The sequence below is a fragment of the Phymastichus coffea genome, unplaced genomic scaffold (assembly GCF_024137745.1).
Source record: "Phymastichus coffea isolate CEN01 unplaced genomic scaffold, Cenicafe_Pcof_1.1 PCOF00078, whole genome shotgun sequence".
Taxonomy (NCBI): domain Eukaryota; kingdom Metazoa; phylum Arthropoda; class Insecta; order Hymenoptera; family Eulophidae; genus Phymastichus; species Phymastichus coffea.
Window position 1 is genome coordinate 470,890 of NW_026706889.1, and position 14,096 is coordinate 484,985.

The following is a 14,096-nucleotide window of genomic DNA, read 5'->3' on the forward strand; positions in this document are numbered from 1 at the left end:
CGCCACTCCGTTCCCTCAATGGCTATGAAAGTTCATTGCCATATTTTTCAGGAATTCTTCTTCTTCTTCTTCTTCTTCTTCTTCTTTTTTATCTGCTTTTCTTTCCAGTCGACCAGTCGACCAGTCGACAGCCCCGATAGAATCCGTGCTGCGCGAAACGCTGCAAAAGTAGGAGCAAGAGTATCGAACAATTTGGCGTGAAATGTGCTGGCGCTCATGAACCGTCCGTAAATCTGTAGGTAGGATAACGTACGAGAAAAAAAAACTTTGCAGACGCCGTAAAGTAAGCGAAACAACTCTCAACGCACGAGCAAGCTATTCGCACTTTGGCAAAAGTTTTGCTAAAATCTCGTGCCTCTTCGGGAAAAAGGAAGAAGAGGCCGGGCTAGAGCGAAACGAGCTACTACTCTTGGAGAGTGGCACAACGCCAGGCCGTGTCAATATTCCTCCCCGGAAGGAAAAGGAGCAGATCGAAAGACGTCGCAGGCAATGATGATAAGGGGCTTCGGCTGGAATAAAAGCTATAAAGTAGCGGCAGAGGCAGCAGACCAAAAAAGCAGGCTGAAATATCGAGGGCTTGTAACATCTGCTAACGTAAAAAATATGAAAGCTCGACGACGACGGCGACGACGACGGCGACGACGACGACGATATCGGCGTACTTTTATTTCACTTTGCAACGCGCGCGAAGGGTGAAACTTGTGTGCCTTCAACCTTCTCTGCCCTCTTGACTTTACCGGCCAATTTGAGAGTGATTTGTGATTTGTTTTAGCCGGGTCACTGGGCCACACTAACGCACGCTATTTTTTCAGAAATTGCTAGGACTGCAGGCTGAAAAAAAGATTGCTATTATTTCGGCTGGACGCTGGAGCTGAACTGATAGATAGTACTTTTGGCGCAAACGCAGACGATGCAAGCCTAGAAAGCGATTCGTGACTGTGATGCATTGCAACGATATATCTCCAATGTTTCACTGCCGCTCCAAATTTTCGTTTTCTCAACTCCATCTTCATATTCTATTTCTGTATATGTTTATTTGATTGCTCTACTCTGACCGCGTGAACAAATTCTTCATCGTCATTGATTGCTAGCGCTCAACAACTGTTTGTCCTCGGACTCGTAAAAGAGGAGAAGAAAGAAAACGTAGTCAACTAGAAGATGAATCGTTTGCCCAAGCTGCGTGATCCTTTTGCGGGATCGTCGTGAGCGCAAAAATGAGTCAAAGTCTTTTTCTCGCTCTCCTTGAGTTTGAACGGGAAACTCCCAAGGGCTGGAAATAGAGGCTCGACACGAAAGCTAAAATGAGCGTGTAAGAGTGGGGGATGGGCGAAATCGATCGTGAGTTATTGCGCTTTCCCCGAAAACAGTAACTCGTGGGCGAGAGAGGCACCGGCCTAGTCGTCGGTTTACTTATCATTCCGAGATCGCGAGCTCACAGTGCATAAGCACTAACCTGCAATTTTGTTCTCGATCTGGAGCTTCGGGATGATTTTCAGAGAAGAAGCGATTACTGGGGTGTCTCTACGGTAATCCCGTTAAATAATTATTTACTGCTAGAGTTTGTGAGCCCTCCTGAACGAACGGATGACCAAATATCGATCTTGTTCTTGGCCAATTGATGATCGTTATTTAATGATAGAAAAAGTGGAAGAAGCCAAAACCGTAATATCAATCAATCGTCCCTCCGAGGAGAAAAAACCTATTGGCGCTCGAAAAATAAATCATCGGTAATATTAGATGCTTGGCAAACACGCCACACGCGTGCTTGCGCTTGCAAAGTTTCTTGTCGGAGTGCCGAAACACAGCTGCCGAATAAATCATCGATAATTAGACTTTTCTCCCTATCTCTCTCGCGTATAAATCGATCGAGAGATAATTTCCAGGGGAATTCGCGGCACTCGAACGATTCACCTACATACTCTAAAATAAATGCGACTTTCCGCGGTGGGATTGATCGCGTGCCCGCTGTCATTGTTCGCTTTTCGAGTATTCACTGCGGAATTCGCAGCCGCGCCGGTTTTTCTCTGTCGCAACAGCACTGGCCTCCGATTCGAACCCGCGAGCGGCCTCGAACACTGCTGCTAACAAAAAGCCAGTCTTTGATTGTTTCAACTTTTTGATTGCTTTTCTTGCCCGGCTCGTATGTTTTCACATTTGTTCATGTAGCTGCGCTGACACTCAGACTCCTTTGTGTTGTTTCTTGTCGTCTCATCAAGTTGTATTGCGGCCACGTAGGTCACCGAGAGTCATGCGGCGCCTCGAGCAAATCGATCCACACGAAATTACGACGAAATATTTATTTTTGTGCTATCTGCAATGATTGTCGCCAGTGATTGCCAAAGTGTTGTCGTTTCCCGACGAACCAAGGAAACATGTACGCATCGCATACTTGGTAGAGATCAGCCAGTCTTGCGCACATTTGTCAGGCTGGCGACTCGCGGAGTCTCTCTCGGAGTAGTCGTGCAATTAAGGCCTCGCTCATCATACCTCTCTGACAAATGCTTCGCTACGCTATATAAACAATGTTCCGCGCGTGTAATTATGCCGAGACATGGGAGCAAGGAGCAAAGTTTATATCAGATCCACGAAAATGGAATCGACGCGACGACTGCCAGCATTTGTCAGGATGATCGTATCGGCAGGGTAAATTGCGCTTTGGTTCTTTTTTTCGCAAGATAGTTATAATACGATAGGGAAGAGAGATGTTTATGCCTTCATTACGTAGGGGATATATCTGCGATGTGGATCCTCGTTTCATCCCTATGCGGATGAGACTAATCTTGATCGTAAATCATTTGACTGTACCGTAACTTTCTCTGCAAGGTCATTTCTCTGGTTTCAAGTTATTGCTATTGGTCGTTCGTTGTAGATATTCAATGGATGCTTCTGGCGGAAGTTCATTTGAATTCTTGATAAAATTCTCCCGAATTTGCTGCACTTACGTACGTGGAAAAAATATTAATAATAGTCTGGCTCACGAAAGTTGCGCAACTTTCAAAAGTGCCCAATGGAATATCGAGTCATTTGGGATGAAAAAGCACAATAGCAAGTGTTTAAAAACACATATCTATGTATCTTTATACATACTGCTGCCAAAGCATAAACGCGTAAAACCAACAATCGAACATTAGAACAAACAGTCGGGGCTGTACGCTCAGTCACAACGACAACATTCGTGACTAAGGCGTGATCACTTTAATCGTCGAAACGTGTGGAAAGTGCGGAAACTGCTTGAGACGGGCGGGGCGCCAACTTTCAGGACGTTTGAGTATCAAAGTTGGACATTTGGACGCTCGAATAAAATCGACTGTGTAATCGACAAATCTCGTTAGACTTTTAACGCGCGAATGGGGAAAGGCTTCGACGTGGCTGTGTGACACAAATTGAGAAGAAAAACGGCGAGGCGTGAATAATTAAACGGCACTGCGGCAGAGCGTTTGACATGACTCAATCATGGATGTCAGGCTGTACGCCAGTGTCTAACTTTAGATTCAGCACTGTGCATGTATATATGTGTGTGCGGGTAGATCCGTGAGAGTTCATTTGTATATTTGAACAGTGAGTCTCTAAACTAATGGTATAGCTACGCTCGCTCACGAATAACTATCGGCGACGGGAGCTGATGCAGAGCCCGCGGGCTGATTGATCGTCCTAACAGATTATTCCAACTTAAAAATCGCAATCGCGTGGCTAATACCTATCCATGCTGCGCGCTGACCGGAAGGCATATTGTCCGAACGGCCTGCTCCGCTCCTCGTAAAAATCATCAGTTCCATTGGGTTATGGTTATTAGGAAAAGTTAAAGGGTCCATGTAGTTCCGCGTGATGTCCATAAAAAACGGCAAACAGCAATACTCCAGGCTCTTGACAAGTCTCCGTCGGCAACGAGCATACGCCGACACGTATATTAACGCATGCTTCGTGGCATAGAAGCGACGCATCGTCTGCGCCTGGAAGTGAAGAAGAAAGCGAAGAAAAAAGTAAAAAAAAAAGAGAAGAAAAAAGAAGGGAAAATCCGCGTCCTGCGCCTCGCTTTTTCCCATCGGTGTTCACTCGCTCTCACTTCATTTCTACGGCCTGGCTCTCTTTTTCCGGCGTAGCGCTGGCAACGACAATTTGACCAGAAGACTATTTATTGGCTCTCCGGCGGGCCCGCGGGCGCGTGCATTCACCGAGTGAGAGAGATAAATGCCCGTCACATATCACGTCTTCTTTTTTATTCCGCTATCGTCTTCGCCCCCGTCGCTGCGTGTTTGCCTACGTGTAGCCAAGCCCGCTTCTGTATACTGCATATATTCCGCGAGTGAATAATTTTTATTGCGTACTTTGGCCAAACTTTTTCGCAGACGGAACTTCAACGATGTATTTGTATGCGAGTACGTTATGTCTTTATGTATATACATATAATACACTTTGGCGCAGCTTATTTCGCCTCGTTCACCATTAGATGGCCTTTTGCTGATTTGTGTCTTCGTCGTTATATATATATCCACACAACTCCATTTACCTTCCGCAACTTTCTTTTTTATTCTTGTATGTTTGGCATTTATATCGTTTCTACATTTGCCCATCAAACATTCTCTACATTTCGCTTTTATAGACAGCAATTCAGTAGCATGATAAAAAATCATGACAAAATCATTAGTTTTTAATAACTATTTTTCTGTAGTAAAAGTCTCAAGTTGCTGATATTCTCTCAAACGTGGGATAAGATAGAAAGCTTTTCTTCGTCTTTCGTGTAAACTAAATTATTTTTTTCATTGTTTGTCCTTAAAAAGCATGAATGTATCAACTGTTTTTCAATTGAAAACAAAATCCAAATTTTATAATCATGTCTTTAGGAAGGATATCCTTCAACAATTGCAAAAGTTTCCTCCACGCGAAATCCCCGCGTAGCGAGGGTAAAATTCGCGTAATGGAGGGAGGGAAACGAATGAAATAACAATAACGGCCGGCTGTGACCTAGTTTCCAAGCGAATTTTCCGTGCAGGCGCGCATATAAAATCGAGGGAAAGAGGAACACAAGGAGGGAGGGGACTAAAAGCAGCTAGAGAGCAGAGCTTTCGTACGTTGGGGCAAGAGCCCGTCTCATTATACACGACACCGACACAGGCACACGGAGACGACGCTAGGGAGGCCATCGGCATGTCTGAAGAGGATTAGGCTTTGAGTGTCCGATACACACGAGCCGCCACTGCCCAAGAGAGAGGGAGAGCACACTAATCCTGCCACTGATTAGCTAAGGTGCCGTAACCGTATGTTGTTAAATTTAATGGTTCCTCTATATACACTAACATCAGCGATGGTTTTCTTCTAATGTACGCTTTTACGTGGTTACTGACAAAGAGCTTTAGTTCAGTTCTGATTGCATCAAACATACCAACTTATTTTTACTTCAAATGTTTGGAGCGTATTAGTTGTAATACCAGATCTACTCTGGTTCAAGAAAAATTCTTCAAACTCTTGAGAACTAGTCAAACCTTTCTTCGTTACGAAAGATCTAAGAGGTTCGAAGAGTAAAAGTCTTTCTAATTAACTATCGATATTTCTCTTGGTTTTCTGGATAACAGAGGACACAGTTGGAATAATCTTAATGAAATGATTTTTTCATCAAAAGAATATAACTTTATTTTCGATATTGACACGACGGCTGTTGTGACTGCACGGAACTACATGAAAATTTTCTCATTAGCGCAGCTTCAATTTGTAGTTTTAAAATCACATTTGAATTTGCATTGACTCGCGAGTAAGATGAAGAAAATGTCTGCTTTCCATCACAAACGAATGACCCGCGGCTTCATCTTGCGGGCCAATATAAAATTGGAGGCTGTCCGTCGTCGTCCCGTCGTCCGAAAGAGGAGAGGGTCTCGCAACGTTGAAAGCCTCGCAAGCGAGTTTACGAGACTTTTCACTTTGGGAAACGGCAATTTACAAGAAAGTCGTGTCGTCGTGCCGTCGTCGCCTCTATACACACAGGCGAAAGTTAGCAGTGCAGCAGCCTCGGAATTCATTGGTAACGAAGGCTGGCGGAGTACTTGCATAATCGCCTTAGCTCCTACGTGCCGGAGATTTGACCATGTAAACATGCCCAGCTTCTCTCCATACATACATAGTTATTGCAGTTATCGAAATGCTGCGAGTCGAGGACGTACATCCGACGGTACTTGCTTGCCGGCCGCTGCTAGAAAGGACTTTTGAAGAATTATAACTTGTTTGCTCAAAGGCTTGCGTGCATCGGATAAAGTTTCTCAATGGAAGCAGTTGTCGTTGTCGAAAATATGCCGAGCGGCAAACGTGTTCAATTTGTATCTGTACGCGGGAGAGCCCATCAAATTTGACGAGAGAGCGGAGTGTCCGAAATGGCCACTCGTAAGCGAAACGACACATTTTACACGAGTTATCCCATAAATGTCCTTTTACAACTTGCCCTCTTTTCGCCAATCCGCTTGCTCGCTCCAGTCAGAATGCTGCAAATTCCAGAACACATGCTACATTTCGTCGCAACGAGATTGAATTTCGGAAAAAGACAAGAAGACGTGAGCGGCTTGATCTCGTCTGAGCTGAACTGCTCGTCGCCGCCGACAGAGGCAGGGGCTCGGCAATCGTTGCTCCCGGTTTGTGTACCGATCTCGCTTTCGAGTGTGACCGACGAATACGAGGTAATTAATTACAAGCTGATCTCGTTAGCTTTGGTCAGCCCGCATGCAAAGCGATAATAATCAATCAAACGATGAAGGCTTCGACTTTTTTTTCAGAAATGTATGATCCTCGCGAACAAAGGCGGCGCACGCCATCAATTCCAGCTCGTTGCTCGTTTTTTATTTTGTTTATCGTAGCAGAGCAACGGGGATTAGCCGTCAGAGCCGTTGATGCATTCCCCTCGAGCGATAACTCAAGCGCAGCCGCTTGTGCCGCTTGTGCCGCTTGTGCCGCTTGTGCCGCTTGTGCCGCAGCGCCGTTATTTATGAAGCTTTGGGTCCAGGCTTTTCTTGAAAACTCCCCAAGTATATATATACGCACACACCAGTGTTGATGTCACTCTCTTTCGCTCGGCTGCAGTGCATACTGTATTTTTCAATTGCTTCGGAATATGCGAGCAAACGCTGTGAGCGCGGAGAGGAGGATTATGACGAGAATTGATCGCCGTTTTTACGCACTTGCGAACGATCGCGCTTTGTCCCCCTCCCGCCACGTCTTTCTCTCTTGCCTCATGATTTATCGGTCGAGTTGTTTATTTATAATCGCTGACATTGAAACTTGCAGATTTCGTCGGAACGAAAAAATGGGTTCGTCCAAAATGCATTGTACGTGAATTGTCATTGCCGGCCGTACCGACCTTTTTTCTTGTCCAAATATCCCCAAACATCCGTTTGCACGTAATAATACTTTCGATTACTCCTGGAATTCTTTCGAAAGGAGGCATGAATCTAAAAAAGCTAAAACAACGGCTTACACTATTTGCCCATTAAACGTAACGACCATTAAACGTAGCAGTAGCAGTAAGAGTTTTGACTGGAACGATCCATTATATCTCGTCGTCCTAAGCATCGCTGTGGCAGAAAAAGTCGGCCGTTGCGAGAAAAGTATGTGCGAAGGGGATATATCGTTAATGAAAGAGCACGAGCGCAGCCTGAAATGACGTATATGTGTCCACGACAGCAGTGCTGCTGCTGGCAAAAATAAATTGCACCCGGTGAGAAACAAAAACCACAAGCATTCCAACTTACTCTCTCGCTCTAATTGTTCACGCTAGCACGGGGCAAAACAGTTTTACCCATTATCCGATCGCGCGCTTATCTTTACTACTGATAATTTTCGCTCTAACGGCAGTTTTCGCGGAGTTTCCTGCGCACTATTCAACTCCCGAGCATTGATCTGGAAATATCGAACTGAGTATTTCGCGCTGGATTCTCAACTTTTCGTTCGCTGAGAGATTATTCTTTTGTTTATGGAGCATTCTGTGTAAGACAAAGTTCGCACTTGGCCGTCGAGATTTGGAGATTTGCAAAAGGATGATTTTTCAAAATAAGCCAAGGGCAAAACTGTTTTGATTGACGAAAAGAGGCAGCTGCTCCCTTCGATGGGCTGTATAAACTCGCGAAAGACGAACTTGCTACACAGAAATGACGATACGCGAGACCGTGGCAACTACTTTTGCTATTCGTAGACACTGAATTTGGGTAAAGCTCGATGTGATAACTCTTAAGCTAAGGCGACTTTGCCTAAAATCCGTCATACATGGCTCCCTCCCTCGGGTTCCTGAATCGTCACTGACCTGGAAAGGGCAACTCTAAGCAGAGGCTATTATACGCGCTCGGCCAAGCTGAAGCGCACGAAACAGGCAAGAACTCTTTCAGCTTTCTATAAAAGTCGAATTTTAACGCTGACGTAGCTTTCGGCAATATACACGCATACTCGATTAATTGCCCATAGATTAATGCCGTATATAGCCTTTTGCTTCGCTGTCGCTTGTCGATACTTGACGGTGCGAGCTTTCATTTTTATTTATCGGATGCTTTGTCGCCAGCATTTTTCGCCTTTGCGCTTGCAATCGTTCGCTCCAGCAGTACTCCGTTTGTCCAACGATCATCCGCACTTTATAGAAGCTCATTAGTCAACAGCAAATTATTCCTCGGAAGCCTCTTAAAAGTCGAACCTCGGTAAGACGAAAAAAGCATAGCGCACCGAGAAAATGCAATATCGAAGCTGGATAAAGCCTTTCTGCGGTCAACATTGGAATCATCTCATAAACTACGGTTATGGCGGAAAGCGCGCTTTTCCTCGGCGAGCCGCGTTGCCTCGTCCAGCGCCGCCTAACTCTTTTTTTCTCTTCCAATTTTCAAAGGCCACCACAACGAGCTTTTACGAAGGGATTACACGTGCATTGCTCTGCCGGCGACAGATTTCACGATGGAGAGGCGCTGTCGCGTCCTCATAACAGCCACAGAGCAAGCTTGTTAAACGTTACGACGCAGCTTAGTTTGGTTAATGCAACGCACGGAAAGCGCGGATATTGGCATTGTAGCTAGCCCCCGATCTCACTACGTGTTTGCGCTCGTCAATTGATTGATTGATTGATTGATTGATTGATTCGTAAATGCGCTTTATTTGTTTGTGTATATATAGTAACAACTGGGCTGGCACTCAACCAAGTAAAATTAGCCGCTCTCAGCTGTTGAATAATCGATGTCATACAGACCATTGCATTTCTGGCTAGGCTGAGTATTATTCAGTCATACGACAACGTTTATAGCACAACGTAGGGCCTGATTTTTCAACTGCCTGTTTAATTCTGGATTCTCGCAATAATACTTCATTTGCCTTACAATCTCCCCATAAAATTACCATTTTACACGTAGCCCACCGTAGTACATGAAAAGTGCTCGGTGCGTTGTCGCGCGAGCCCTTCACCCCTTCGCTCGAGCGTCAATCCCTGCTCGTTTTTTTTCTCCTCCCGCAGGAAGAAACGAGAGTACGCGCCACGGATATTGCGGGGGCTTATCTGACTGCGCACCGTTTTTTTCTTATGACGAGACCGTTAAAAACGACGCTGTAACGCCCTAAAAAATATCGCATCGACTTTGTTGCTTATGCTTTACACTAAGTCCGCTTCTTACGCATACAGGGAGCTTTAATGGCATGCATAAATATGTCGCGCGATGGAGAGAAAACGAGTCAAGGTGTTTTTCATAACACGTTCGCTGAATGTAAAATTGATTAACTTGCGCGGAGGTTTAGCGTTTCGAGCGTTTTCACCAAAACTCATCAAACTTTCAAATGATCGACCGGTAATAAATAAATCATCGGTCTTCCTAGTTATTGGGTTTCTATAAGTTTCTCTTTTCCAAGCAGTTATAGAAATGAATTTTCGGAACTGATACCCCGAACTGTTAACCAAACCCTAAAACAATTAAAACAATTATTTGCCATGCCCCCGCGACGTGGAGACAAACAGCCGTCGACTAAGACTTATTGATAAAAAGACCAGAAGACTGATGAGTACTCGTCGTCGTCATTCTTTGAAACTGTGTGCGCAGGTCAATTGAATTTTTCGCGAACATCATCAGTCGACGCAAAAACCAGTGCAGTTACTGTGCGTCAGGCCAATTTTTCGAACGACCGTGCGCCTGATGGACAGCCAATGACGAATCTTTAATTTAATATAAAAAGCTCTCCCTCGCCCCTTGCAAATTATTTCGATTGGGCGATTTTAACGAAGCGATTCTCGTTCGAACGTTCGATCCTCCAACTGAGAAACTTTCAAACTAAGAGAGAGAGAGAGAGAGAGAGAGAGAGAGAGAGAGAGAGAGAGAGAGAGAGAGAGAGAGAGAGAGAGAGACAAGTTTACGCTGTACGAACGCGCGCAAGATCAAGTTCTCTCTTCGTTGATACTTTCATTACGGGATTTTGTAATTTGAGGAAAAAACGTCCGCCACGAGCTTTTGTCGACCTTCTGCAGCGAGAGGGCGAATGAAGTTTGTTCAGCAAGTTTTCGCCCAGGAAATGAACTATTTTTCAATTTCATACAATTGGACTTTGGTAGGTTTCCATTTTCCAAATTAATTGGTTCCAATGTATAGTGATTCTTAGCTCGAACCATTCAATTATAATGATAACGAGTAAAATCGAAAGAGACTTTTGTGCGGGCAAAATGAAATTGGTTGCGAAGCTTTGATAAAGCGTGCGGAATTAAGCGCCTGTATATTCGTTCGTTAGCGTAGCCGTGCAACGTAATTTTCACGCGAAATCGCGTAATCTCTTTACTGAACAGATAGAGACAGGCACAACAATCAACTTCGTAGCAGTAGTGGCAGATGCCGCGAATTTCCGTATTGTGCGCCTGGTGAATTCGCGCTAGAGTGGACTTCCCCTACAGCAGTGCTCGAGAAGCAGTATGCGTTCGCGAATTAGGCTTGTTGTTGCTGTTGTCGAGTTTTCTCGTTGAGTTTCCGCCGAGACGCGAGCCACGTTATATGCAAACTTCTCTTGATTTATTGTTGCGATGCTTTGCCGTCCTAATCATTATAGACCTGCGTATGTCAACTTTCCCAAACATCTCATCATTTTCATCATTTTCATCATTTTTCCTAATTGCTCCCTTCTAAATCTACCTTTTCTTTTATTCGCTTTCGTAGAGTTAGCGCGAAACTTACTTGTGAAAGCAATATTACCTCAATCTATTTTTTCTCATTTTTTTGCAAAAGTTTCAGCGTAAAAAAGAGTCGGTAAATGAAACTAGGTGGAACTTTGAAAAAACAATAGCTAGCGTAAAGTTTACTAGCACTTCGAAACTTGATTGAAAATTTATAAAACACCAATTACCAGTCAGTTTTTTTCTAGAAGTAAGCATTCGTCGAGTTTCCGTCCATAAAACTATGGATAAAAGGAAGGAAATACATTTCTGAAATAACGACATCAGGAGGTTAATGATTCGTGCAAGACAAATCGACACGTAAGTGACTTGATTCTGTGATGTTCGAGAGAACGCCTCGTTACACGTGGAAAGCGAAAGTGACGTAGCTCGGTCCATTTCTCTTGGGGGAGAGGAAAAAAGAGGAGCGATAGCCGCGTATGCCCTAGATAATCCTTCCGCTCGTCCAGACTTTCGCAAAGCGATAAGCTAATGGCTGCCTCACCGAAGATCACAGTTCGTTAGACGTGGCGACGGCAGTGCTTACGTGGATTGAGTATTTCCATAAAAACTTGCTGAATGCTGAAAAATAAACGCGACATGGGCGTAGGCGCAACGCATTGAAAATCAAAGAGTAAAACTAATAATCCCCGGCGCGTATACAAGCAAAGCCAAAAAGCGTAAAAAAGGAGCAGCCACGTGCTCGGTGGCATACAGGCGCTGGTCTCTTTTATCAGAAGCAACGAGGCGCTTAATGAAGCTCGCGCGATCGCGATTCGCGTCGAACGCGCGGCAATATTGCCGCCCGAGGTGGCGAACGCACTCGTTCTTTCCTTTTTTCCTCTCTCCCTCTCTGGTGTATAAATCTGCGGCAAGGAAATTGCTGCTTTTGTTCTCGCCGCTCGAAGATATACTCGTATAGTGCTCCGCTGCTGGCGCTCGCTGCTGGCGCCCGCTGCTTGCCCGCTAATCTAATGATCCGCCACGGCAGAGCGGCGGAAAATTCATTCACGCAGCTTATTCCTTTGACTTTCCGTACGCACACTCGCATCACTTTCATGATATTCGGAGCTCGAGCGCAATCTTGACGCGGATGCTCAACATCAATTTGCCGAAAATCAAAGTGCAAACGCGCGGCTCGCTAATTCCATAGCCAGCCATTAGGATCAAAATAGCTGCGGTCCGATAGCCCTTTCAGCACTCGATACGATGGCAGCAGCAGTGGCCTCGATCACGTTGGATATGCCTCGCTCGATTCGCTCGATAAGCGTGGATTGATCGCTCTGAAGAGAAAAACAAAGGGATCCTTGGAAGCGAGGCAAGCCATGAAATTCTTGTCGGGCCAAAGAAAGCGCGCTGAAATAGCACGTATTGTTTTGAAATCTCAACGTGCTCGCGACACGCTCAAGCATATTCGAATCCACAGCCAAGTTGTTTGCACGTGGCGAGCTTGGTGCGACAGCAAAGTGGAATTTACCGAGTCCAGCCGTGCACAATTACCTGGGCATTGCATCCTCCCACGCTGGTGACATTAAATTCCCTCTGGTCCCCGACGATCGCGTTGGCTCGCTTTCGTACTCGTCTTGCTGCGAGAACAGGCGCTCGCGCACGATTGGCTGGCTAGAGGCTGTAATGCCCACTGGAGACTCGTCGCTTGGCTATATCGTTTTTTCCAGAGCAACAGACCGATTATTGATTCTGTCTCTTGAATACTGATGCGTTAGCGATGCTATGATTAATTTTGCAGAGACGTCAAAGATTCACGGTGAATAGCGCGCCAAGCGTCGCGATGCCGTTTGATACATGTTGCACGATATTGCAGGCCAATATTGCTCTAATGTGAAGCTTAGCTCTGTGCCTCGGTCGCTGAGTCGCCAGAAAGTGCGCCAGAAAGTGCGCCAGAAAGTGCGCCAGAAAGTGCGCCAGAAAGGGCAGCTTCAGCGGAATCGCTCGATAGACTCGGTTGCTTTCGTCCAGTCAACGGCTAGTTGCAACTTGTTTTATTCCACGCCTCGATCGTTATTCGGCGAAAGCTTCTCGAGCGCGGTCGCCTTCTAAATCAGCGCTACGAGTTCTATCTCGCAGCAGCAGCAGCAGCAGCAGCAGCAGCAGCAGCACTAACTAACTAACTAACAATGCCAGCCGAGCCGCTTATTATCTTTCCAGCTAGCTCTATCTTACTCCCTCTCGCTCCCTCCAAAAGCCACTTTGCTCACTTTACGCTTTGCTTATTTCTTATGCGAGCAGCCAGATATCTACTCTGTACATAGCATCCTCGTTAGCTCTTCTCGCCCCCTGTTGCCATTCCAAAACCGTACTCTCGTTTTGCTCCTGTCCGTTGCGGCTAAATGAGCTTTGCATTGCTTTTGGGCAAGAACCAAGTTGCATGTACATACCCTGGCTTTGTGATATATTATTTTCATGTAATGCTTTTCGATTTGCATTAATGCCAAGTGAGCAGATAAAAAAGCAGATAAAGCCGCTGGCTTTCGATTTATACGAAAATAATATCTTCTCTTGTTCCGCAGCACGGCAAGAGGTCTGCGTATACGCAAGTAATGCTCGATCATTAAAGGTGATTTCCCTACTTACATCGCCGCCTGTTGGTTATACCGCTTTTATTTCGCCCCAACCACGTGCTTCGCTTACAATTTATACTTATTTGTACATTTCACACTACCTCTACTACAACCGATATCGCTTTGACGTTGTTCAGCTTTCGACCCGCTAGTACACGTTACATGTCTTTCTCTTCGCTTGACCTACTTTACTTTAGTTGGCTCCATTGAACAACTGCATCAGCTGGATGAACTTCCTAAGACTTGCAGTTGTGACACAAGTAACGAGTTGTGTTCTAACGAGTTTTAAAGCCTATTTACGTTTTTGATTTTTTAACTGTCGCTCGTTAAACTTGAGAGCATTTCGATGCTTCATCAATTTACGGTTGACCTACTTCATTTGCTAC

The 14,096-nt window shown here is 45.2% G+C and overlaps 1 protein-coding gene across 2 annotated transcripts in view; it reads left to right on the forward strand.

The window, feature by feature from the left end:
• The window catches only part of LOC131668469 (protein timeless homolog), a 78,153-nt gene that overhangs the window by 49,224 nt on the left and 14,833 nt on the right, over window positions 1-14,096 (forward strand). The gene's annotated exons all lie outside the window — the stretch shown is intronic.